Here is a 25,741-nt window from a genome sequence, read left to right on the forward strand (position 1 = left end):
TGTATGTATATATAGAATAACACACATGTTCGTCATTTTAGAGGCTCCACAAATCACTCCAACCCATCAATAAAATCCACTCCGAGCCTTTATATAAAAGTGATCCAAAAGCCAATAATATCTTTTTCTACTTCAAGATAAACTCCAGCGCTTATTCCCGTTCAGCCAGCTGTCTGTATGTCAGGCAAACACTGCTTATAGTATTCTATTAATGGACATTTAATACAACAGGGACATTGTGGACATTCTTCGACTACATTATAAACCAGCCAGCCGAGGTATGCTGTTAGGTGCGGCTTGTATTAAACAGCCCAATGTCAGCTTTCCTTTTCATAACTGCAACAAAAACATTTTAGGACTGGTTCACGCTATCCTGCACGGTAAAAACACGTTTCACTGCATCGCAAGTTTGTTTTTTTTCCTTACTATATTTGAGGTGTGACATTGTGACACTTCATTCATGTCTCCAAACAGCAGCACAGTTACATGCGGTGACATCTAGTGCGCTGCAGAAAAAAGTCGCATGTCTGCATTTTATCATAGCTTACCCCATATAAAACATTACAGTTGTGATTTAATAGGGCGCATGGAAAACTATTTGGTTTTCTAATTGCCCCAGTGGTGACCTGTACTGATTGAATGTGGAAAAAATGCATATCACTGCACTGTGTGTGAAGGAGCCCTGCCAAAAAAAAAAAAAAATAATAATAGGTTACTATAGGCTACTTATTTTTCCCCATATACCAGAAATGGGAAATACGTCTTAATTTCAGAAATTCAAAGCCTACCAATGCTGACCTCATTCCCTATCGCTAGCTGCATGCTTGTTTCGGGTCTGCTACTTAGAAAGTACTAAAGTTACGACAACCAAGCAACTAGCATTTCCAGAAAGATAGAGCAGCGATTAGAACTCATTAGGTTGACATGTTTAGCACCTGATCACATCTAAGCCTTGTGGCAAAGCTTGTGTATCAATGCATGTTTTTACACGTTAATGTGCATTGTGTTAGGCAGCAAAATTACACTAAAGTGCACGACCCTTTTTTTTTAACTGCATCACCCCAACAAGCATGGTAATGAGCTACCATGTATTCTGAAGGGATTTAACACAAATGCATTGGTATGCACATTTGGGCTACCATTAAGAATGAATGGCACCACAGTGCGTCTTTAAAAAACAAAACAAGTGTCTTCAAGTGTCTTTGTGCACAGGGGCTTAACTATAGGAACCAATGAGAAAAGATCTTCATTTTTGATGTTCTTAAAAGTGTTACTAAACCCACAAAACAGTAAAATCAACCTGTAGATGCAGTAAAACAAGCTTGTTATACTCACTGTGGAACCTAAGGGGTTAATCCTCTGCATTGTGTTTGATCCTCCTCTTCTTCCACTGTCCCCAATCCATCTGATAGAACAGAGCCTTGGGGACAAGCTGCACATGCTCAGTTTGGTGTGTAGCTAGAGTTTTTTTTTTTGTTCTATGGAGGTTACACTGAGCCAATCAGCACTGTCCAGACAGAGGTCCTGCAGCCTCATAGGACATTTGGGAGAATGAAAACTCCTCCTCCTCCAAGCTTTAACCAGTGCTCAGCTGGACACTGATAGAAGTCAAAAGACTGCTATATACTGCGAATGGGAAAAGGTATTCAGCAGTTTATCCAAATTAAAATAATTGCATTTCCATGTTCTGTGTACTGTGGGAGACCAGATATAGTGAATGCAGGGTCCTGGGTTTAGTAACACTTTAAGATAAAAAAAAAAAAAAAAGAAACTAGCACCTGCTATGGGTAACACACCATCAATGGATTCTTCTAAAAAACAAAACCAAAACACAACACCGTGACACTTCAGTTTTAATGGATGTTAACAGGATCAATTGTCTACTGGCTTCTTAGGCCCCCATGCATATAGGGCTTTTGCTCATCTCTCCTAGAAGCCTTTTCTCCTGGCCAGTAGCGTTTTTGTAGGGGAAAAAAAAATAAAAAAATAACGCTTGTAAATGCATCTAGATGTGTTTAGGCGTGTCAAGCGCTTAGGTGTAAATTAAAGGAGTTGTAAAAGGCAGTTTTTTTTTTTTTTTTATCCTAATGCATTCTATACATTAACCACTTCCTGACCGCCGTACGCCGACAGAATGGAACGGGTGCGCAAAAGGGTGTACCCGTACGTCCCTTTGTAATCCTGGGCTAGAGGGCTTGCGCACACTGCTGGCGGGCATGCGCCGTGGGAGCATGCTCATGGGTCCCCCCTACAGTAAGAACACGCTGAGGGAACACATTTAATCCCTTGATCACCCCCTAGTGTTTAACCCCTTCCCTGCCAGTGACATTTCTACAGTAATCAGTGGCTATTTTTAGCTCTGATCACTGTATAAATGTCCCTGGTCTCAAAATCAAAAGTGTCTGATCTGTCTGCTACAATGTCGCAGTCCCAAAAAAAAAAAAAAAAAAAAAAAAAAAACGCAGATGGGGATATTTATTATAGCAAAAAGTAAAAAATATTGCTTTTTTTAAAAAAATTGTCAGTCTTTTTTTTATAGCGCAAAAAAATAAAAACCGCAGGTGATCAAATACCACCAAAAGAAAGCTCTATTTGTGGGGATAAAAAGGACGTCAATTTTATTTGGGTACAGCATCGCACGACCGCGCAATTGGCAGTGCAGAATCGCAAAAAATGCTCTGGTCATTAAGGAAGTAAAATCTTCTGGGGCTGAAGTGGTTTAGATAAAAAGCCTTCTGTGTACAGCAGCCTCCCCACGGTAGCAGGAGGGCAGGGCCGAGTCCTGCTGTCTGTGTCAATGGATGCAGCAGCAGGACCTGGGAGCAAGCCCACAGCGGTGCCCCATGGAATGCGGCTCTCCGTGGGGGCACTCGAGAAAAGAAGGAGCCAAGAGCACCGCAGAGGGACCCCAGAAAAGGAGAATTGGGGCTGCTCTCTGCAAAACCCTTAAGGAGGGAAGTATGACATGTTTTGTTTTTTTAAATAACAAACACACAGCCCCACACACCTTTAGTCCCCTTTCACACTGTCGGACCGATCAGGTCCACCTGTCAGTTTTGTCGGCGGACCTGAACGGGCGCTTCATGTTAGTCTATGGAGCGACGGATGTCAGCGGTGACATGTCTGCTGACATCCGACCCGGTTCGTCCGCTAAAATAAGACAGATGGCCCTACGTTCGCATCCGTCCCTGGCGGATCGGATGAGATCTGATGAAAAGGGACATGCTGTCCGATCTCTCCATAGCAACCAGCGGCGCTCAACAAGTCCCTCCCCGCTCAGTGAGCAGAGAGGGACCTGTCATCCGCCGGCTCAGCGGAGATCAATGGAGAGATCTCCGCTGAGCTGGCGGACAGAGGCGGACTCCCTGGCAGCGGATCCGCCTCGTGGGAATGATGCCTTAGGCTACTTTCACACTGAAAGCGTCGCTAATTTTAGTGGCGCATTTCAGCTGCTAGCAAAGCACTTTTAACCCCCGCTAGCGGATGAAGAAAGGTTTAAAATTGCCCGTGTTGCGGCGCTGCCTAAGTGCTTTACAGGTGCTTCGGCAGAGCTGCCCATGCATTTCAATGGGCAGGGCGTTTTTGGAGAGGTGTATACTCTCAAAACGCCCCAATGATGCTGCTTGCAGGACTTTTCAGAACATCCCTTAAGTGCACCACCCCAGTGTGAAAAGTCACAAGGAAATGAATGGGGAGGCGGTTTTCAGGCGTTCATTTCTAGCCCTAAAAACGCCTGAAAACCACCTCAGTGTGAAAGCAGCCTTTCAACCCCTTGACGTGCGTAGTGTTAATGCATGCTTAGATGCATTTATACACGTCAAGCTTTTTTTTCTACTAAAAAGCTACTGCTCCTTGACTGACAGGTTTTTTTCTGTCTCTGAAATGCCTTTGCGCACATGGACACATAAGCCAACATGCAGACGTCACTAACCACAGAGTTAAAACGTCCAGTGTGCATGAGCCTAAAGCCCCATCCACACTATTAGATTTTCTGCAGATTTTTGTCTTCAGATTTACCAAAACCATGTAATATGAGGTCAAACCTTAAGAGTTTCAATTTGTATGCAATCAGGCAGGCCCTTGCACTACATGGTTTTGGTAAATCTGAAGACAAAAATCTGCAGAAAATCTAATAGTGTGTATGGGGCTTTATACTGCTACTGTCTCTGTCAGTGAGATCGCTGCACTCACAATTCCAAGGACATCTCAGAATGTCACCACTGAAACTTATGCCAAGTGTCAATCGAGAGAGAGAGATCGAGAATATAATATATATATATATATATATATATATATATATATATATATATATACACATACATACATACATACATACACACACACACACACCCCTTTTAAAGAGGAAGTAAAGGCAAAGAGAGCGAGACATATTTATATATATATATATGTTATTATTATTATTATATACACACACACACCTTTTAAAGAGGAAGTAAAGGCAGGAAAAAAAAAAACCACACACACACACACACACACACACACACACACACACACACCTGTAAGGCAAAGGCATAATGAACTAGTATGCAAAATATGCTCATTATGAATAACTTACCTGAGATGGAAGCCCCCGAAGCGACCCTCGTTCTTCTCCTTCATCGCCGCCATCTGTCCCGGAGTGACTTCTGGGTATTTGCGGCTCCGGCGCTGTGATTGGCCGGAGCCGCGATGATGTCACTCCCGCGCATGAGCATCCCGTTAGCAGCGGCATGCTCATGCGCCGTAGACATCGGTGCCAGTCTTTTGCAAATATCTCCTAAATCCTGTAGGTTTAGGAGATATTTGTTGCACCTACAGGTAAGCCTTAAACTTAATCTAGGCTTACCTGTAGGTAAAAGTGGTCCCAGAGGGTTTACAACCACTTTAAATATTAATACATAAAGGCCCCCATACACACCCTATGATTCTTTCAGCTGCATATTCTTTGCATTTTTTAATGGGTGCTATAATGTGTTATGACACGATAATACACTATTTTATACACCTCAACGCTTTAGAAAGAACGAAAAAAAAAAAGCGCAGAGACGTGAACGCCGCATATTTCTGACATCAGGACTAGATATGTTTTAGTGTGCTGCAATGGTACAGAGTGAACGGGGCTCTGAGCAGAACAGTGTAACTATCTATTAATCAGATATTTCTCCGTCTCTATACAGCAAGTTCTCTCTGTAAGCAACACAAAGTGCAACAAAGTAGGAGCAAGTGAAAGCAGGTGAAATCCATACCAGAACCTGTCGGACCAGTTCACCATTCTTGTCATGACTTATCTCTGACTTACAGTTGATTTCCAGCATACGCACCTCTCAAGTAAATCTCAGCGAGATGCCGGATCGGGGAGGGGTTGGTTGATGCGTTGTAATCTTTTACTCCTGGCTGGAGGGCTTGTCCCGGACACTAGAGCTGACGTCATTACAGTTCCTTTGAAAGTCACTATGTATCTCATGAGTGAGCTATTGTTTTCAGTATTTAGGACAACGGTGACCTAAACTCCCCGTCATACACAATGCCACCGCACAACTTACATCAACACCTTAAAAGGATATATATATCGTTATATTGCCACAAATATTTGAAAAGTTTTTCCCAATACCTTATAGATGAGCAATGTCCCTATTCACAAGAGTAGCAGTGGAAAACTGTGGCAGCAGACCTGGCAGTGAAATATGTGGATAGGCATTTCTCCATCTTGGTGAAGGGCCGATACATCACCCATCAGAGAAATCTGTTGTATCAGTTCGATAAGTGTAAAAATACCTGTTAGGCCCCTTCCACACTTGTTGGACTTTTCCTGCGACTTTGGACATCAGCGTCACATGACAAGTCATACCCCATGATTCCTGATAACCATTTATATCTGTGCGACTTGAAGTCGCGCCAACTTCAAAAGTAGTCCCTGTATTACTTTGGTCTGACTTTGATGTGAGTTGAGGTCCATAGTCCTTAAGTTTACACAGGCATTCCTTGAAATCGCTGCAAGCTTGCGTGGCTTTCAAGTTGCCGCAGTGTGAAAGGGGCCTTAGAACTCCGTCACACATTTGTTTAGCCGCACATATCGGATTCCGATTCTTGTGGCTGGATTGACAGGTGAATGTGAATAGCGGCGGCCGCTCAGCCTGTATAAAGTAATGACAGGCTGACAGCAGCTGTCACTGTTCGGCTGTAGCCATATACAAAGCAGTTACCTGTGATTAGGGATTGCTGTCTGAGCCTGTCAGATGCATCAATGCTTGGCCACCCATCCCAAACCAGAAGTAACCCCTTGGTGTGCAGATACATGCAAAAAGCGACGTCCACTGTCAGCCCGCCATTACTTTATACAGGCTGAGCGGCTGCCGCTATTCCATGCACCTGTCATTCCAGCCACAGGAATCTGTTGATGCTGGAATCCGGTGTATGTAGCTAAATAGCTGCGTGAAGGAGGCCTAACAGGTTATTTTTACACTTCTAGAACGGATACAACAGATTTCTGTGACAAGTCATGTACCAGCCACGCATTAAGATCCAGAGGTGCCCATCCACATACAGCATGTGTGTGTACTCTGCAGTCTTATCTCAACCATTGTTATTAGCACTGGTTCAACTTTGTGGACTATAGAATACCTGCCTTGTATGTTCCAAAGGAGATGGGGAGAGGTTTTGTAGTCCTTTCATAAGTTGTAAAACTGCTCTTTTTTAAAAATAGTACAGTGTGCTAGTGTTGTCACCTTCGGACAGGAAGTTTGTTATTGGCAAGACCTCCAGGTGAAAAAAAAAGGAAAAACAAAATGCAACCACCACATATCTAAGGCTGCACTCAGAGTATAACATCTCATGAACATGTGCAAAAATGCACTGTTTTGTGCATTGGTAATTGCATCCAAAATGCGGCAAAACAATGTGTAAATGCACAAAAAAAAAAAAAAAATGCAGCAAAATGCACAATAGAAGAAAACAAAAAAAGTGGATTGCTGCACAGATCTGGAAGAAATACAAAGTACACCAAGATTCAAGCAAAAACAAATATATCTCTTGTATTCAGACATTGTTAAATAATTAATTATACACTTAGACAGTTTAGCTTTAACAAAAAATTAATTAAATTACAATTCCATGCACACCAATGTATCCAAAATTCCAATTCTAGTCTGCAGCAGTCCTCATGAGATTATGGTTGACTGTTCCCACAATGATCTCCTGTTTGTTACAGACGCCAGCCACTGATAGAACTACTACTCTCCAAGATACACAACACCGCTTTACACTCAAATAAAATATAAAGTAGGCAATACAAATCCAAAACTTAAACCATTAGTAAACTGCAAAAAAATAAAATAAAATAAAAGGTAATGGCATAATGTGTGCATCACATACTAGCACATTATGAAAAATATGGGAGTGGGGTTTTGTACGACCCCTTCCGCCACTTCTAAAACCAATCCGGCAGCTAATCGGCCGCTGTAATCATTTTAGTGAGAAAGAGAAATCGGTGGCTTGAGAAAAAAAAATACAGGGTTATGGCTGATTGTTTCAGCCATAACCCCAGTAAACCACTGCAAAGCCACAACGTATATATACATATTGCGGTCTTTAAGTAGAGTGTTCATCGGTACTCATAAGGTTTACCACACTACCAACAATGAGAATTTTTATAAATCTGAGGTTATCCTCCTGCAGGACCTGACTGTCTTTTCAAACAGAGGGTCATGGATGCATCCTGTAATAAATGTATATTTGTAGAGTAATGTTTTCATACAATATATTTTTTCTCATTTCAATAGGGGAAAAACTTTCAAGAAGAATTCTGGGTATTTTCACATAATTACACTGGTCCAGTTTGGACCAATGAAAAAAAAAAAAAAAAAATTTTTATATTATATATAATATATACATATATTTGACAGCGCTATACAAGTACCTGTAATAAATACATTTTTCTTATACTGCTTGCCGACCAGCTCACGCCGATATACTTCCGCAGAATGACTCAGGTGCGCAAAAACCACATACCCATACGTCACTCTGTCATTGGTGGCTAGCATGAGCGTGCCCATGGACTCGATGTCCACCGGTGGCCCACGATCGTGGCATGGGAGATGCCTATGTGAACAAGGCAATTCCCTGCTCTGCCTAGCAATATGACAGGGATCTACTGCTTCCAGTGATCGGGAGCAGTGATTTCTGTCATGTTCTAGTGAGCCCATCCCCCCTACAGTTAGAACATACTGAGGGAACACACTTAACCCCTTGATTGCCCCCTAGTGTTAACTCCTTCCCTGCCAGTGACATTTACACAATAATCAGTGCATTGTTATAGCGCTGATCGCTGTATAAATGTCAATGATCCCAAAATTGTGTCAAAAGTGTCCGATCTGTCCGCCACAGTCACTATAAAAATCGCTGCTCGCCGCTATTACTAAAAAAAAAAAAAAAAAAAAAAAAAAAAGTATGAATAAAAATGCCATAAATCTATCCCCTATTCTGTAGGTGCGATAACTTTTGTGCAAACCAATCAATATATGCTTATTGCGATTTTTTTTAACCAAAAATATGTAGAAGAATACATATTGGCCTAAACGGAGGAAGAAAACAAAACAAAACAAAAAAAAAAAAAAAAAAAAAACGCAGAGGTGATCAAATACCACCAAAGAAAAGCTCTATTTATGGGGAAAAAAAAAGGACGTCAATTTTGTTTGGGTACAACGTCGCACGACAATTGTCAGTTACATTGACGCAGTGCCGTATCGCAAGAAAGGGCTTGGTCAGGAAGGGGGCAAATCCTTCCGGGGCTGAAGTGGTTAAATAATAAAAGCATAAGGCTTCATGCACACTGGGGCTTTTGTAATCGCTTTTCTCCTAGCAGGAGAAAACAGCTTCAAAAACGCACAAAGTCATGGTTTTTCAGAAGTATTTCAGTATGTCAAGTGCTTGGGCATTTCTTTCATTGCCCAGAATAAATTTATTCTTGCCATTGAAATGAAAAATGCTGAAAACGCTAAAAGTGCCTAGCGCTTTTGGTGTTTTTTCTGCCAAAACATTGCTCTCTTGAACGCACAAGTGATTTTTCTTCTGCCTCAACTCCGGTGAAGTCTATGTGTGCATGGACATAGGCTAACATGGAGGGATGTTTAGAAGCAAAAAATAAAGAAAATCAAAGAAATTAAAAGAAAGAAAATTAAAAAAAAAAAAGGAAGAAGGTCCACGCTTGTAAAACCATAGTTTTCTTTAAGCTCAAGCATGCATAAGGCCTAAAGCTGCAGGCACTTTATTCAGAGCAATGATTACATGATAATTTAATGAGGTTGTTGCATGACTGAAAGATGTTTGAGGGGCATGACTATTCTTAAAATTTTAGCAAAGTGAACATTTCCATAGGAAGTTTGGCGGACCAGGGAGAAGGCTTTTTAGTTGGTGAGAAATCCAGTTTGCACATCTTCTGGTACACATGATGAGATTATTGGACGAACGATCGTCAGTTTTTTTTTTTTTGCATGCTATTCTCATATTGAAAATGAAGCGGTTACCAAAGTTACAAAAATTCTCACATGACAGAATAAAAATTCAGAAGTGATGTAATGTATTGTTTGTATTGCATTTTCAGATGAAAACTGTACTGTTTAAAAAAGGAGAATTGTACAACCTGCTACTGTATGAAAAAAACTCTGTTTGTCCCATCGGATAATATCAGATGAACCGTCGTGATCAGCTCTCTAAAGCTGTGTACTAACGATCTGATTATCATATGATCACTTCAAAAGTTGTATTTTTCTTACTTTTTTTTGATCGTGTGTACGAGCCTTAAGACTGCAGTCCACTCTCCCTTTTTTTTTTATTTGAGAATGTTACAACAGGAGATGAAACACAATGGTGGGTATACCCTCAAGCCATCAAGGTGGACAGAAGCAGACTCTGGAATTAGCTAGAGGCCAAGTCAGTCAATCAGGCTCCACCTAAAACATTCTTTAGTATACAGAGCCTACAAGTTAACATACTGTATGTATTTGTGGTACCCTCACATACTCTAGATTTGAAAACGGTTTCATAATGTTATCTCCTCGATTTGCAATAATCATCACAAGATTTCAGACTAGGACTGGATAATGTAGAAAAAAAAAAAAAAAAAAAAAAGAAAAAGGATGGATATGTCCAGCCAATTCCCAAATACATACTTTATACAATTAATCAAGTGGCATTAATAAAACCTAGCTGACAAGCAAGATTTAGAGAAAACCAAGACACTATCAGAGTTACGAAGCCCAGCTGTCTGAAACGGAACATGTACCTAAATAATTTAGTGCCTGCTTAAAAATATGTTAGGGTCTTGTACTCCGCAGAGAGTCAAACCTATCATTTTCCCTTCCAGGATCCTCATATTACGCCAGCCAAGTATCGGCAAAAGTCAGTGACCTCTCATGAAACCACAGCAAACTCTATACAGTTGAGGGGGACAAACATGAGCCTTTTCCAGTCAGAGTATAGGAATATCCCTTCCTTGCCTAAAGCAGTACTTGAAAATGTCAGGTGTCACCATGATAGCCAAGACAGAGAGGTTTTCTGCACTCTACAGATCCTTAGCACCCACTCTCTGCCTCAGGTTGGGAAGCAGATTCTGATAACCCCAAGTGAAGTTTAAGTGCTTCACTAATTATCACCTCTGCTGAAGGTGCATCGTAAGTCAATATTCTTTCTGCTGGTTTCGGAATGTCATCCATGTAAAGGAAACAAGACAAAGATTTGACTGCATGGTTTCCTATAAAAATTTATAGTAATAAAAGTATATTAACAGACAAAATAAATAAATCAATAAATAGGCAATTTCTGATACCTGGTCAAGGTTATTTAAGCAACGCAGTTGCTAAAACGCTCTTACTGCCGTACTGGGAATCTGGGTTCAATGTCCACCTGGGACGTCATCTGCACAGCATTTGCATTCTCTCCCACGTGTGCAGGACTTTTTCCCAACACAACTTTTTTCTCAACCTTTTTAACATGGAGGAACTTGAAAAATCTTTCTGGGTTCATGGAAGCTCTGATAATTACCTTCTCCACAACAAATACCATGGTCACTGGCAAGAAAGCTCCTTAAGCCGGCCATAGACTGTTCAAATCTCTGATTGTTCAGCAGGGTCTGGCTGAGATTTGAACGATCTATAGGCAGGCTGATTATACCCATGCGATCAATTAACTCGGATACAACCAGCAGATCAGATTTTTCACGTGGTTATTGCCAGCGGCTATAACTGCTAGCAATAATCACGGTATTCTCCTGGCTGGGATGCCCCCCTCCCCCCCCCCATACCGGGAAAGCACGATAACTCCGCGGGAGGGATTACCCCATGAACACTAATTATGTTGATAGAAAATCGGTTGATTCCCCGTCTTTTTTTTTAAATTTTTATTATGTTTTATTCAGTTTTTAAAAAAGGTACAAAATTATAAAAACAGTCATACCAAAACAAAAAGAAAAACAGTCAACACTACCTCCAGGAAGGTAGCAATTAGGGGTGCAACGGATCGTCATCGATCCGTGATCCGATCCGCGGAGGTTGATCCGATCCGTGGAGGTTGATCCGTACGGGACACCCGCGATCCACGGAGCGCTCTGTGGCCTCGGCCATAGGAAAGGCCGCGGCTTCGGCCTAGCTCCGGAACGGCGGCCATCTTGGTACACCCGGCGGCAGTTTAGCACGTGATCGCTCTGTCAAATGACGGAGCGATCACTTGTAACAAAGCCGGTTCCTCTCTCCCCTCTGTGTACTGATCTGTACAGTGGAGGGGAGAGATCGGATGGTAGCAGTGCCAATACTCTGCAATGCCCTGCCAATACTCTGCAATGCCCTGCCAATATACCCGCCAATACCCTGCCAATAGGGAGATTGTGGATATTACAGTGCGGGAGATTTTTTTTTTGTTGATCCGAAAATGATCCGAACAGTGACTCCTAATCCGAGGAACAATCCGAACCGTAAGTTTTTTGATCCGTTGCACCCCTAGTAGCAATAACAGTTAGGCAGAACCAGCTGCCACCCCCCCCCCCAGATTACCCCCCCCCCTGTGTGGAAAAGCAGACCCCCTCTAGCCGTACCTTGGGATACAATATGCAAGAGGAGATGGTGTACACCAGGATTAGGACATCTAGACAAAATTGATAAATAGCCCCCCCCCCCCCCCCAAGTGAAGCGTAACCTGAGCAACCAGAGATGAGAAGCACAAAAAGGTAAAACAGATATGTAGCTTGATCTAGGAGAGTGCAAGCAAGGAAGTAGAATAACAAAAATAAATAAAAACACAACACCATGACTGACTGGTCTTGCCTAAGTACATTCACTTTACCCAGAATAGAGGGGAATCAATGCAGGACTACCCACTCATGTCAGTCACCGAAATCCAGTTGCCCCAAACCTTCTCAAAGTTCTTAGGACACCTCCCCTGTGTAAATAGGTAGCTTTGTAGAATGGGGGAGAGAGCGAATTTCTTAAATCGTTCCATCGATGGCCTGCTTTACATTTGTGGTCATTTGAAAGAATCGCCCCTACAGACATGTAAAAAGATCATTGTTGCTAGTAGTTACTCATACGAGAGGCAGAAGTTTCTCATTGTTTAAGGAACCCCTAGCAACCTTTGGAAGAACCCTAGAGTTCCATGGAACACTGGTCAAGTAAGGTTGCTCAAACTATAAAAAACATAACTAGAATAAATACTTCAACAAACTTGCCCTCAAGAAGGCGTGTGTGCACATAGGACATTCAAACCAAAGGCTTTCCTTGTTCAGCAACTGGTGAATTTATTTAAATAATGTTGGTACTAAACAATAAATAAATAAATAGTATAATAATAATAATAATATCATCACAGTATACACACAGATAACATTGCCACTATAACAAGGGGGTCAACACTGCAATGACTCTTTATCCTGCATGGCCAAAATACAAGTTCTCCATAAACTTTGAATCCAGCTGCCATTGTCTTGGGTGTTGTAACAATCATCTGAAACAAGCAGTCAGCTAAAGAGATATGGTAGAATGCCATGGCAATAATGTGTTCATCTGTCTACATTATATAATGGCAACTACTATATTATACCTTTTACAAGCAACGCCTAATTATATGCCATCACATTGACAGGTTTTTAGTGTTACATCCTTTTCCCATATTAATATGTCCAGGCATAATGATTTCACCATCTTTATGGGTTTGGAATGCAGTTACCAAACAAAATGTCATTGCGGCAATCCTCAAAACTGAAAAGCCTGGATCTAATTTTCTGGCATCGGTTGCACTTTATGAATGGCCAGTTGCAGATGGGGCGGAGACTCAAAACAAGCAATGGTGTTTAGGATACCTGTAGCGCTCCTCTACAGAAGTACTGCATGATCTGCTGAAAAACGAAACCAATTCTTTTACAGCATTTTGAAGAAAGCTTAGATATTATTTTAGACCTTTGCATACTGAGACCCATAGAGAAGTGGAATTAGCATGCATGGACTTTAGCTTTACAACATTAACAAAGAGTAACAAATAACAAGCTGTAACCTATAGAAGCCAAAGTTCACCTTTATGATCTAATGTCAGAACACTGAACTTTGATTTCCATGAAGCACTCTGCACATTATTACTCTAGTTTACAGTGCCTTATCAAATAAACCCATTAGTGCAACTCACCCCACCACTTCTTATATCTGAATTTAGTTGGGAGACTACTCTAGATTTAGGCTGGCCATCAGGCATGTACTGGCAATCGGGACTACCAGGAGCTTCCCAGTGGGCCGATGGCTCAGGGGGTCGGTTTCGGCGACAAGCTGCATTAGGCATTGTTTATAGTCATGGCAATGGGCCGGTATAAGTGAGGATGGGTGACGTCGTAGCTCCACCCTGCTGACCAAGTCAGATTGGATGCAACAGGTACAGGGGTGAGGAGCTACGTTCGGATGACGTCACCTGCTGCGATCCTGTCCGAAGGAGATCTGTATGCTGATCGAGCCTGAGGATTATTTTTGAGCTTTTATATATCTGCATAAATGCAAGTAAGATATTTATTATAATAAAAAGCATTGACCTTTTAAAACGGAGAGCACTTCGATCCTTTTTTCTTTACCTACATGTATTGTGGGGGAAGTTATCTGAAGAACATCGCTTACTTCCTGACTGCACTTTCCCCTAAGGGGACACACGCTGTTGACTTCCTGTTAGTTCAGGGGTCCAATTGCTAAGGTGAGCGAGCATCTCACAGGTAGAGGGATTGTCACAAATTTCTTTGTGGTTCCTGGATTTCCTCTTTTCCACACATGGAGGATCTATGCTGTTGCTGTTTAGTTTTGGTGTCTTGAACTTTGGACATTTTTAAAATCTGAATCGTTTTATTTTATTTATTTATTTTTTGTATTTTGCGCTGCACTTTCTAGGTTTTGTATATTGTTTTAGGTGTTGTGAATAACCTTTTGTTGTTCAGCTGGCAAACCATTGTATGCTATTTATTTGTGCCGATTGCATCCTAGATCAATATTATCGGTTTCAGTGACAGCCTGTCAAAGTAAAGGCTGCGTGGCTGTCATAGTATTGGCTGTGTGGCTTGGGTGGCCATTGGGGTTGGTCGGCATGGGAGAGACCTGTCATCCGCACTGCCCCATCACCTCAGTTCACCCATCACTTCAGGGACTTTCTGGCTTGTTATCACTGCTCAGTTCAAAAGCCTACATCTCGAATGGTATGGGGGTGGATTAGTGCATATGAAATGGGCAAGCTTGCACATCTGGAAAGGCACCATCAATGCTGAAAGGTATATCCAGGTTTTTCAGCAGCATATGCCTCAATGCAGACAATGGGGGTTATTTACGAAAGGCAAATCCACTTTGCACTTCCAAGCGCACTTGAAAGTGCACTTGGAAGTGCAGTTGCTGTAGATCTGAGGGGGACATGCAAGGAAAATAAAAAACAGCATTTTAGCTTGCACATGATTGGATAATAAAATCTGCAGAGCTTCCCCTAATTTCAGATCTACCCCTCAGATTTACAGCGACTGCACTTCCAAGTGCACTTTTCACTTGTAGTGCAAAGTGGATTTGCCTTTGGTAAATAACCCCCAATGTCTTTTTTCAGGGAAGGCCTTGCATATTTCACCAGGACAATGCTAAACGGCACACTGCATCTATGACAACACCATGGCTTCGTATTAGAAGAGTCCAGGTGCTTAACTGGCCTGCCTGCAGTCCAGACCTTTCACCAATTGAAAATACTTTGCTCATCTTAAAACTAAAAATATGACAAAGACGACCCACGACTGTTAAGAAGTTAGAATCCAATATCGGACAAGAATAGGGCAACATTCCTCTCCCAAAACTCCAGAAACGGGTCTCCTCAGCTCCCTGATGTTTAAACAGTGTTGTTAAAAGTAGAAGGGGTGCTACACTGTGGTAAACATGACCCTGTCCCAACTTTGGGGATGTATTGCTGCCATCAATTTCTAAATTACCTTATTTTTTTTCTTAAAATGGTACACTTTCTTGTGCATGCACAGGTAACTCCTTAGCACCTGGCTTGTGAAAGGAGGCATCTGAAAGAGGGAGAAGTTCAAAGCACTAGTTTATCCTGCCAGAAGAGGAAGAGCGCAACCTTCACACAGAGCAGGCAAGGAATGAAAAACGTAAAAATTATAAAAAGTATATCTATATATATATATATATATCTATCTATATCTCTATATCTATATCTATATATATATATATATACATATACACATATACACACACACTTACCAGAAGTATTGGGATGCCTGCCTTTACATGCGCATGTACTTTAATGGTGCCTTAGTACGTAGTGTTCAATATTGAGACCTATAACAGCTTCAACTCTTCTGGGAAGGCCATTCACAAGGTTTAGGAGTGTGTCTATGGGAATGTTTGACCATTCTTCCAGAAGTGCATTTGTGAGGTCAGACACTGATGAGGAGGCCAGGCTCGTAGTCTCTTCTCCAATTCATCCCAAAAGGTGTTCTATCGGGTTGGGGTCAGGGCTCTGTGCAGGCCAGTCAAGTTGCTCCACCCAAACTCGCTCATCCATGTCTTTATGGACCTTGCTTTATGCACTGGACCAAATCATTTGGTGGAGGGGGGGATTATGGTGTGGGGTTGTTTTTCAGGGGATGGGCTTGGCTCCTTAGTTCCAGTGAAGGGAACTCTTAAGGCGTCAATTTCATGCTCCCAACTTTGTGGGAACAGTTTGGGAATGGCCCCTTCCTGTTCTAACATGACTGTGCACCAGTGCACAAAGCAAGGTCCATACTGCGAGCTAGGCCTTCTCGTCCACATCAGTGCCTGACCTCACAAATGCGCTTCTGGAAGAATAGTCAAACATTCCCAAAGACACACTCCTAAACCTTGTGGACAGCCCTCCCAGAAGAGTTGAAGCTGTTAAAGCTGCAAAGGGTGGGCCAACTCAACATTGAACCCTACGGACTAAGACTGGGATGCCAGTAAAATTCATGTGCGTGTAAGGCAGGCGTCCAAATACTTTTGACAATATAGTGTGTGTAGATAGATAGAGCTTTTGGTATCACATTAGGAATACACACTTTAAAAGCGGAGTTCCACCCAGAAATGGAACTTCCACGGACCAGATTCCTCCCCCCACTCCGGTGCCACATTTGGCACCTTTCAGGGAAAGATTGCCGCAGAGAGTATGCAATGTCCATCCCCCCCCCCCCCCCCCCAACTGCCTTCTGGGAGACACACAGGTCCCAGAAAACAGCAGGGACCATTCAGAATGTGTAGCGTGACTTGCGCATACGCTGTAGGAAACAGGCTGTGAAGCCGCAAGGCTTCACTTTGTTTCCCTTAGTAAGGATGCCAGCACCTGGAGCCAAGGGATGGGTCGGCTGGGATGGGTCGGCTTTGGGTGCCGCCATCGCAGGCTCCCTGGACAGGTAAGTGTCCATATATTAAAAGTCAGCATCTACAGTATTTGTAGCCATTGACTTTAAAAAAAAAATTCCCCAGGCGGAACTCTCCTTTAAATCGCTTTTTTTTTGTTGTTGTTTTTTTTTAGCAGAGTTAAGTGTCTTTTAAAGTTTTGCAGCTGCTTGTTTACTGTAAGCAGGAAATATTACAGCTACTTAATGCACACTCACAGACAAAACAAAGTCACCCAGTAACTTCAATACACTATCTTAAAAGAAGATCTCTATTTCCCTATCAGGACTGTCCACCCCCAGCACATGGTAATCAGGGCCTTCACAGAGCTGCTTCCAGGAAGGGAGATTTGCATTTATTGGATTAATATAAGTAGAGGAATAATGACTGGTAAGAATAGCTTGTCCTGCTGAAAACACAAATGTCACAAACCAACTGGTAGAAATTAAAATGATGACATTAGTCTGCTTTCACATTTAATAAGATCCCTGTGGCTCTGGAAACACATCCTGTGTGCAATAATTCAAGGCTGAGCTGTTTACAACACACTCAATGACAGCTAGTCTAACTATGAGAATTGTTTATGGGGATGGAAAGCCAATGCAGGAAACGCCTTCCGATGACGCGCATACCTATGTAATGTGAATATGTAATCCAAGCCAGACTCTATAAAAATCAATGTTGCAAGAATTGTACAATATAAAATATGGATTCCTATACACCATTTACATAAAACTATATGACAACTTCTTATACTTAATTTTTTTTATCAACCTTTAAAGCTGAACTCCAAGCAAACTGCTACATACAAAGTTGTAACATATTATTCCAGAACTGTTTTAGCTCAATTCAGCCAGTCTTGTGGTCCGGAAACAAATGCAAAGACAGATCAGGGAGCACACTTTTCTCTAATGCAGTTAATCAAACTTGGTCACTGACCTGCCCTAGCTTATGAACTAGAAAATAATGAAGCAGTCACAAAAGTGAAATCATCATTCTGCTCTCTCCTCCTGTCAGCATTCACTCAGTGTTACAATGACAGCACTTTGCAACCAACCTCTTCCAATCCTGTGCAGGGAACTACACTGCCTTGCTGAACCAGAATTTCAGCGCTCATCCTACCAATCTGAAATTGCTTGTGTTACAGCAAAACTCTGCTTTGCTCTCTTGTGGTACCAGATCCCCACCCCCCAGTGTGCAGCAACAAAATTATCAGTCAAGGGCATAGGGGAACCTCAGGTATTTTTCATTTTATCGGTTGACACTTCTGCACCATTTTACAGAACACAGAGAACCATTTACATCACTCTCTGACCCCTTAATGAGCTTATGGTCACATGCTATGACCCCAGTCTTCCACAGAAATTTTGGAATATGAAGGATTCCCAGAGCACCATGGGTGTTCTAAATGGAGCAAACAAGAATAAGGGACCTATAAGGATGTTTTAATGTAGAATCCCTATATAAAAGCTAACGCTGGTCAGAAAGATGAAAAACAAAATAATTGCTCCAATAGCATTGCTTGCAACAACCTTCAGGCTATATACTAAAGTCAAACCCACATCCTATGACACAGTGCCAAAAAAAAAACTTTTGTTTTTAATAGAGTGGAGAATAGTTAAAATTCCTCTGAGGGTTTTTTTTATCATTTCCATCTGTGTCCCCATTTCTACCCACCGCCTGCAACACCAGGCATGAAATGAGAAGAGCAGTCATCACCAGGACAGGATACAGACAGTGATAACCCTTGCTCATGCTAGATGTTTAACTGTTTGTGTCTCCCTTTTTGTTTTGACAGGTGAGGAGGAATCTCCCCCCCCCCCCCGATGTACACAATAAAAACCTAACAGAGGCTCTAATCCTTCCAAACCATCAAAAACAAAATAAAAAGTTTTGGTTGGAGTTTGGCTTTAAGGCAGCCCACCAGTGATATCCCAAGGTAGCTATGACATCTTGGAGTATGAAACAAACATCAACCTTCTGAACCAGCTGCTACATCTTCACAGATCCTATAATCCAACTCTGTGTTATTGGCCTCATCAACTAACATATATAGACCCTTCAGAACTTGATACCAAGGTTCTGGAATTTAATGTAATTAATAATGTTTTAGGGTGTACTCATGATAGCCATTTTAACCATGTCCTGGGCACAGTTCACCCCCTTAGATCAGCTGGTATGTGTAGTGTAAGTGCTCCAAAATGTGCCAGGGCATTGTTAAGCGTACTGTGCTCGAGACCGCTACAAAAAGATGATCAGGGGCACAGTTCACTTAGAAGTCCAAAACCATTTACTTCAAATCTCTCTATAGATCACCAAGTACAGAAGCAGAGATCTGGCTGTCAGGGGTGATGATCTAAGTGTGCTCAGGAACCCTTCCTTTCAAGCACAGACCAATGGTGGAGGGAGGATAATCATAAACTGGGCATGGTTATGATCAACCTTGCCCATTGTAAGTGTGCCTGTTATCTCCCAGGGTCCCCATGGTCATCTGATGGCAATGAAAGTGTATATACAAAGGCAACTGCTTTTGGCTGCCACACACGGAAACTTGACAACAGGACTCCAGCTACATTATCTTTTGTCTATAACCAGCTATAATCAAAGAATATTTCTAAATTGAATTGAATTTATTTGTGTTCAAATAGGCCCATCTAGTCAAAATTAAAAACCCGCCATGCTCTATACCTAAACAGCATTTCTTTGATAGAAACCCTATATGCAAGAAGTCCTGTATCCAGAAGTAAAATACACAGGCAGGACTGAAAGCTGCTACTTCCTACAGTCATTGTGAAGAGCATTCCTATTGCCAGAGAAGTTGATAAACGTTCCCAGGCCAGGCTAGGAGGAAAGCCCCCAGGCTGAGCTAGGAGGAAAGCCCCCAGGCTGAGCTAGGAGGAAAGCCATACTGCTTACACTGCATGCTAATTAGGACACAATAGTCACCTTCTGGTTCACATGTTGCCCAGGACATTGATTCTGATTCCATTACAATCCTAATTATCATTTGCTATTCCCAACACCACATGTCAGGACTGACTTCCTGTGTTAATGATCTCCCAGTCTGACTCCCTGTGCTGGGCCCCCTCAGACTCCAGGATTCAGGAAGCCTCTTGGCTAGAACTCAAAAAGGTCCAATAATTCAGCTTGGTCTCCAAGTAATACTGAGTCGATCTTTCCTAGTTGGCAGCAATCTGTTCACTGTTAAACACATATTCTGGCTCAGGTTTATTATACTTCGCTGTCCTGCATTGTCTCTTTGTACTAATTGCATAATTGAAAATGCTGACTTCTAGGAAACTATGCGTTTCCACATTATCTGACCAATTCAGGAGGTGCAGCAACCCATCACATGCTTTAATCGTATTTCACCTATACTTCAACCAGACATTTTCAGTACCTTCTACATAAACCACTTTCAACCAGGGTTCCTTTCCATGTTCCTTGAGCTGTGGCCGATTGACCCATTTTATGGTGTCTCCATAGTTCCAGGTTCAATGCCACTTGGCAGGGCCACAAGTATAACTCCGATGACCTTTTAAGCGGTCTGTAAGGGTGCATCCTTCGCCACTGACCTCCAAGAAAATTATTTCAGCAGGTGCTCCCTGAAAATTATTTCAAGGGTTCCTCTGGGGTAAATGGTTGAGAAAAGTTGATCTATAGCATTGCCCTTTGTAGGTCTTTATTGTATGAACCAATATTTGTACAAATAAAATGTTTTTGCCCCCATTCAATCTTTAGTGTTTTTCCACTTGATTCCCTATGCCAGACAATGCTGCAGAAACAATGCTGAATGTTAAGTTTTGAAATTGATAGCTAGAAGCTGATTGGTTGCCGTGCACAGATTGGTATGCCACACATGGGAAAAGTGGATTTTGTACGATAGTAATAAGACGGAATCATAATTTGTTATGGCAAGTTATCAATTGTAGCCGTTTTCAACACGTAATCCCATAATCTGTTTATGAATACAATTGTAATTTGATCAAAAGTATCTCAGTGCTGCCGTTGAATGCAAAATAATTACAACTTTCCTCCCTGGCCTACTGACTGATTGAATCAGATCTAAATTAAGCCTATGTCAACCGGAAGAGAAATTCAGATGAATAAGATACATGGCGGCTAATGCATGGGGCTCTCCTATGGTAGCCGCTCTTAAAGTGGAACTAAAGGCTAAAATAATAATAATAATAATAATACTAATAATACAACCAGGCAGGCTCCTTATTGCAGAAGAGACATCTCTACACACCGATCGGACAAAGTATTATGACCACCCACCTAATATTGTGTAGGTCCACCTTTTGCCACCAAAACAGCCCTGGGCCGTCAAGGCATGGACTTCACTAGACTTCTGAAGATGTGCTGTGGTATCCGGCACCAAGTTGGCAGTAGCAGATCAATGCCTCTGCCAGCTCACCTTCTTCCCATAGTGCATCCTGGTGCCATCTCTTCCCCAGGTAAGCAACAAACACGCACCCAGCCATCCACATCTTCATGTGAACAGAAAAATATGACTCATCAAACCAGGCCACCTTCTTCCATTGCTCCAAGGTCCAGTTCTGATGCTCACATGCCAATTGTAGGTGCATTTGGCTGTGGACACAGCTCAGCATGGGCACCCTGACCAGTCTGTGGCTATGCAGCACCATACACAACAAACTGCACTGTGTATTCTGACACCTACCAGAACCAGCATGAACTTTATCAGCAATTTGAGCTAAGGCAGCTCTTCTATTGGATCGGACTATATAAACCAGCCTTGGACCCCATTTGCATCAATGAGCCTTGACTGCCCATGACCCTGTCACCAGTTTTTCTTCCTTGGAAAAATCTTGGTAGATCCTGACCCAGGAATGTCTGCAGTTTTGGAGATGCTCGGACATAGACATCTAGCTATTACAATGTGGCCCTTGTAAAAGATGCTCAAATCTTTACACTTGCTAATGTTTTCTGCTATTAAACACGACTTCAGAGACAACATGCTCACTTGTTGCCCAATACATCCCACCCCCTTTCAGATGCCATTGTAATGAGATAATCTATTTTTCTACTTTACCTGTCAGTGGTCATAATATTATGAATGATCAATATAAAAATAATTATTAATCATTTGCCGACCACCCTATAGCAGTTTTACTGCTACAGGGCGGCCGTTGTGCGCATGATCACACATATACCGCCGACTCGATACCCGCCAATCGTTCGATACAGAGGCCGAACGGCAGTCTGCCTATGTAAACAAGGCAGATTGCCATTCTGTCAGGAGGGATGGCATGGATCCTATGTTTTTCCCTAGTATAAGCAACTCCCACACTGTTAAAAAAAGGCATACAGTTAACCCTTTGGACGCCCCTGAAGTTATCCCCTTCCCAGCCAGTGTCATTAGTGCAGTGACAGTGCATATTTTTAGCACTGTATTAGTGACACTGGTCCCCCAAAAAGTGTCAAAGATGTCAGTTAGTGTCCGATTGTCTGCCGCAATCCCATTATAAAATCGCTGATCGGTGCCATTACTAGTAAAAAATAAATGAAAAATTCCATCAATATACGCTTATTGGAATTTTTTTTACCAAAAATATGTAGCAGAATACATATTGCCCTACATTGATGAAGAAATTAGATTTTTTACTTTTTTTTATTGGATATGTTTTATAGCAAAAAGTAAAAAAAAACTTTTTTTAAATAGTTTGTTTATAGCGCAAAAAATAAAATGCAGAGGTAATAAAATACCACCAAAAGAAAGCTCTATTTGTGGGGGGTGGGGGAGACAATTTTTATTTTGATACAGCGTTGCGTGACCGTATAATTGTTGGTTAAAGCAGAGCTCTACTCAAAAGGGGAAGCTCTGCTTATTGCCTCCCCACCTTCTGCTGCCACATTTGGCACCTTTGTGGGGGGTGGTACCTGGTTTTGACAGGTACCCACTCCCGGCTGACTTCGACAGAACTCAGCCGGAAGTTCAGCCCCCTCCGCTGGGCCATTCACAATGCGAAGTGCAGTAGGGAACTGGCTGTGCAGCTGCAAGGCTTCACTGCCAATTTCACTCACCCGTGGCGACAGCACCCCGAGGGCCGACTAAAAAAAATAAACTAAAAGAAAAAAAAAAAAAAAAAATCAACTAGGACTGCTGGATTCGTGGAAGGTAAAGTGTCTTAATATTAAAAGTCAGCAGCTAAAGGATTTGTAGCTGCTGACTTATTTTTTTCTGAAAAAGCCTGAAGCTCCTCTTTAAAGAAGAACTGCAGTCTGCTCACATAATTTGTAATAAAAACATCTTTGCCATTCTGAAGCTTCCCTCCAACCACTTTGCATATTCTTTTACATATACTGTGATTCTGTACTTGCCAAATATGCTGCAGAAATCTCCCTCTACTGAGCCTGGCTGCAACCATTTTAACTGTGGGCAGCTGAAGCTGCTGCCTGTTCACTTCCTGGATCGACACAGACACACAGAGGCACACCTCCAGCTCTGCAGCTCTCATTGGCCCTCTTATGACTCATCCCCCCTCCCTTCCTGGCAAACTGTCAGGAGAGTGAGAGAGCTGTGCATGATGTCATAAGCCTAGACTTTTTACCAAACAATAAACAGGAAGTGGACTGTATAAGGTATCAATTGGCAGAAAAAAAAAAAAGTGTTTTACTATCTAAAGTTAAAACAACAAGGGCAGAAGATTTCATAGATGGAAAGTTGAAAAAATTACCGAAGGTCCGCTTTAAAGTAGTGCAGTGCTGTGTCGCAAAAAATGGCCTGGTCGTGAAGGGGGGGGGGTAAAATCTTTCAGAGCTGAAGTGTCAAAAAAATAGTAATAATAAACTATATATATCACACAGTAAGTGCTGCACATTCCTATTCAACCGTTTTCAGATTCAATCGCTTTGATCGATCAGCTAATAAGTTCCCCTTCAATAGAGTGAAAAAGGGCATGGCTAGGAGTTGAGAAGTCGCTCACCTTGTAGAAGTAGATGACAATAATCCAGAGATTTCTTGTATCCCAAACTGCTATTTAATCCAAGCTTTTAACAATCCAGCAGAGTGTAGTGTCTCCTGGGGGGAGATCCGGGTGTCACCCAGCACAGGCTCCGGGCTCCTTGTCCTCTGATCCGGGCTCCTTGTCCTCTGATCCGGGCTCCTTGTCCTCTGATCCGGGCTCCTTGTCCTCTGATCCGGGCTCCTTGTCCTCTGATATCACTCTGGGTGGGGGGGACTTCAAAGAGAACTCCAGATCAGCGAGGACTATGGAATAAAACAATGTGGGCTCAGCAATCACACAGCACAGCCCCCCTTCCCACCCCCCAGACAATGGACACTGCTGATTACAAAACAATGCTTTTAAAAATAATCAACACTATTATTATTAACCGATCTCCATAGAACAAGCAGCTAAACTCGCCCTGATCACATATAGTAGGGATCACATAGGAATGTTTAATAATAACTTTGTAGAGCAGAGGAATCGTGCACTGTATTGTGACACATGTGTGCAGACAATGTACAGTGATAGTGCTGACTTACCTGGCAGTGATCAGGGCTCACAGTCCATGATGTCGGGCTGGGATGGATGGATGAAGGGATGGATGGATGGGGTAGTAGACTAGCCCGGCGCTCTCACACTCACATACAGAAGACTGGAGCCGCACTCAGCACACAGCAAACTAAACTCCATCCGCCCCGCCCCCTTCCTGCTCTGGATTCACTGGGGCGGGTGACGTCACATATCCCGAAAGTTTCCCGAGTGTTGTGTGTGAGGAGAGGGAGCCGTCCATGGCCGGGCGGGAGGGCGAACAAATGGCTGCTTGTGTGTGTGTGTGAGGGGCCGGGATGGAGGACTGTGATGTGTGAGACAAATATGTGTGTAAATCTATGGAGGAGAAGAGGTCTATAGAGGAAGCCATGCTCCTTCCTCGGTGGGTTGGCCGACCCTTGGCCTCCAGACCATTGTTGGAATTTCCTGAAACTGTTTTTAGTGTAATTTCTTCCAGATTGAGAGATGTGCATTGTAATTCATGCCTGAGGGCTGTGACCGAGCGAGGAGAGGCCTAGACACTAATACGTCCTACGTTTCTTTGTATTCCTTCCATCTCCTCCATAGGAATATATTCCTGTATATTATACACAGGATTAGGAGGACTTTTATGAATCTCCACCAACAGGGACATTGAAATCGGGGGGTTCAGCACATACGTTCTTCTTAAAGCCCAACTCTGGGCAAAAAAACCCCCAGATATCTGTGCAGGGAGGGCAACCACATTGCAAAGGGTTAAATCTGGATTTTAGCCTTACTATTTTATCGACCTAACCTCCTAGTAATGAAGGATGTCCCATACCATGCAGGCAGCTGGATCCTGGAGACATCTTCATGGCAGAGATTCCCGTCCTCTTCCTGTCTCTGAACTTTCGGCATGCAGGGGGTTAAAAATTTAGTTTCCAGACTGAATTCATCAGTAAAAGTTTCCTACATGGACCTGCACCGTCCTCCCCTCTTGTATGTTGAGAAAAGTTCTTTAGGCTGTATTCACACCTATGCATTTTTAGTGCTGTTTGCACTACAGAAAGTGTTCCATAGGAAACCATGGTAAAAGGATATGCAAAAAGCACTAAAAATGCATAGGTGTGAATCCAGCCTTAGCCTTGGTTCACATTGATGCTACTTTGAAATCGTGCTACTTCACTTAAAGTAGTAAGATTTCAGGTGCTACTTGAAAGACATCTATGCGGCTTCATGCACAGATGTCTATTGAAGTCGCACCCGAAATTGGCAAAAGTAGTGCAGGAACTACTTTTTCAAATTGGTGTGTCGCTGCAAAGTTGGCGTCGCACCAATTGGAACGGAGCC

The 25,741-nt window shown here is 42.4% G+C and overlaps 1 protein-coding gene across 1 annotated transcript in view; it reads right to left on the reverse strand.

Moving 5' to 3' along the window:
- Positions 1–24,612, reverse strand: part of CDC42EP5 (CDC42 effector protein 5) — a 57,588-nt gene extending 32,976 nt beyond the window's left edge. Inside the window, exons 1-2 of the mRNA XM_073602873.1 lie at positions 24,421–24,612; positions 23,858–24,141 (exon numbers count right to left, since the gene is read on the reverse strand). The gene's annotated coding sequence lies outside the window, so the exon portion shown is untranslated. The remainder of the gene's footprint in view (positions 1–23,857; positions 24,142–24,420) is intronic.
- Between the last annotated feature and the right edge of the window lie 1,129 nt (positions 24,613–25,741).

Source organism: Aquarana catesbeiana, linkage group LG10 (genome assembly GCF_042186555.1).
Source record: "Aquarana catesbeiana isolate 2022-GZ linkage group LG10, ASM4218655v1, whole genome shotgun sequence".
NCBI lineage: Eukaryota > Metazoa > Chordata > Amphibia > Anura > Ranidae > Aquarana > Aquarana catesbeiana.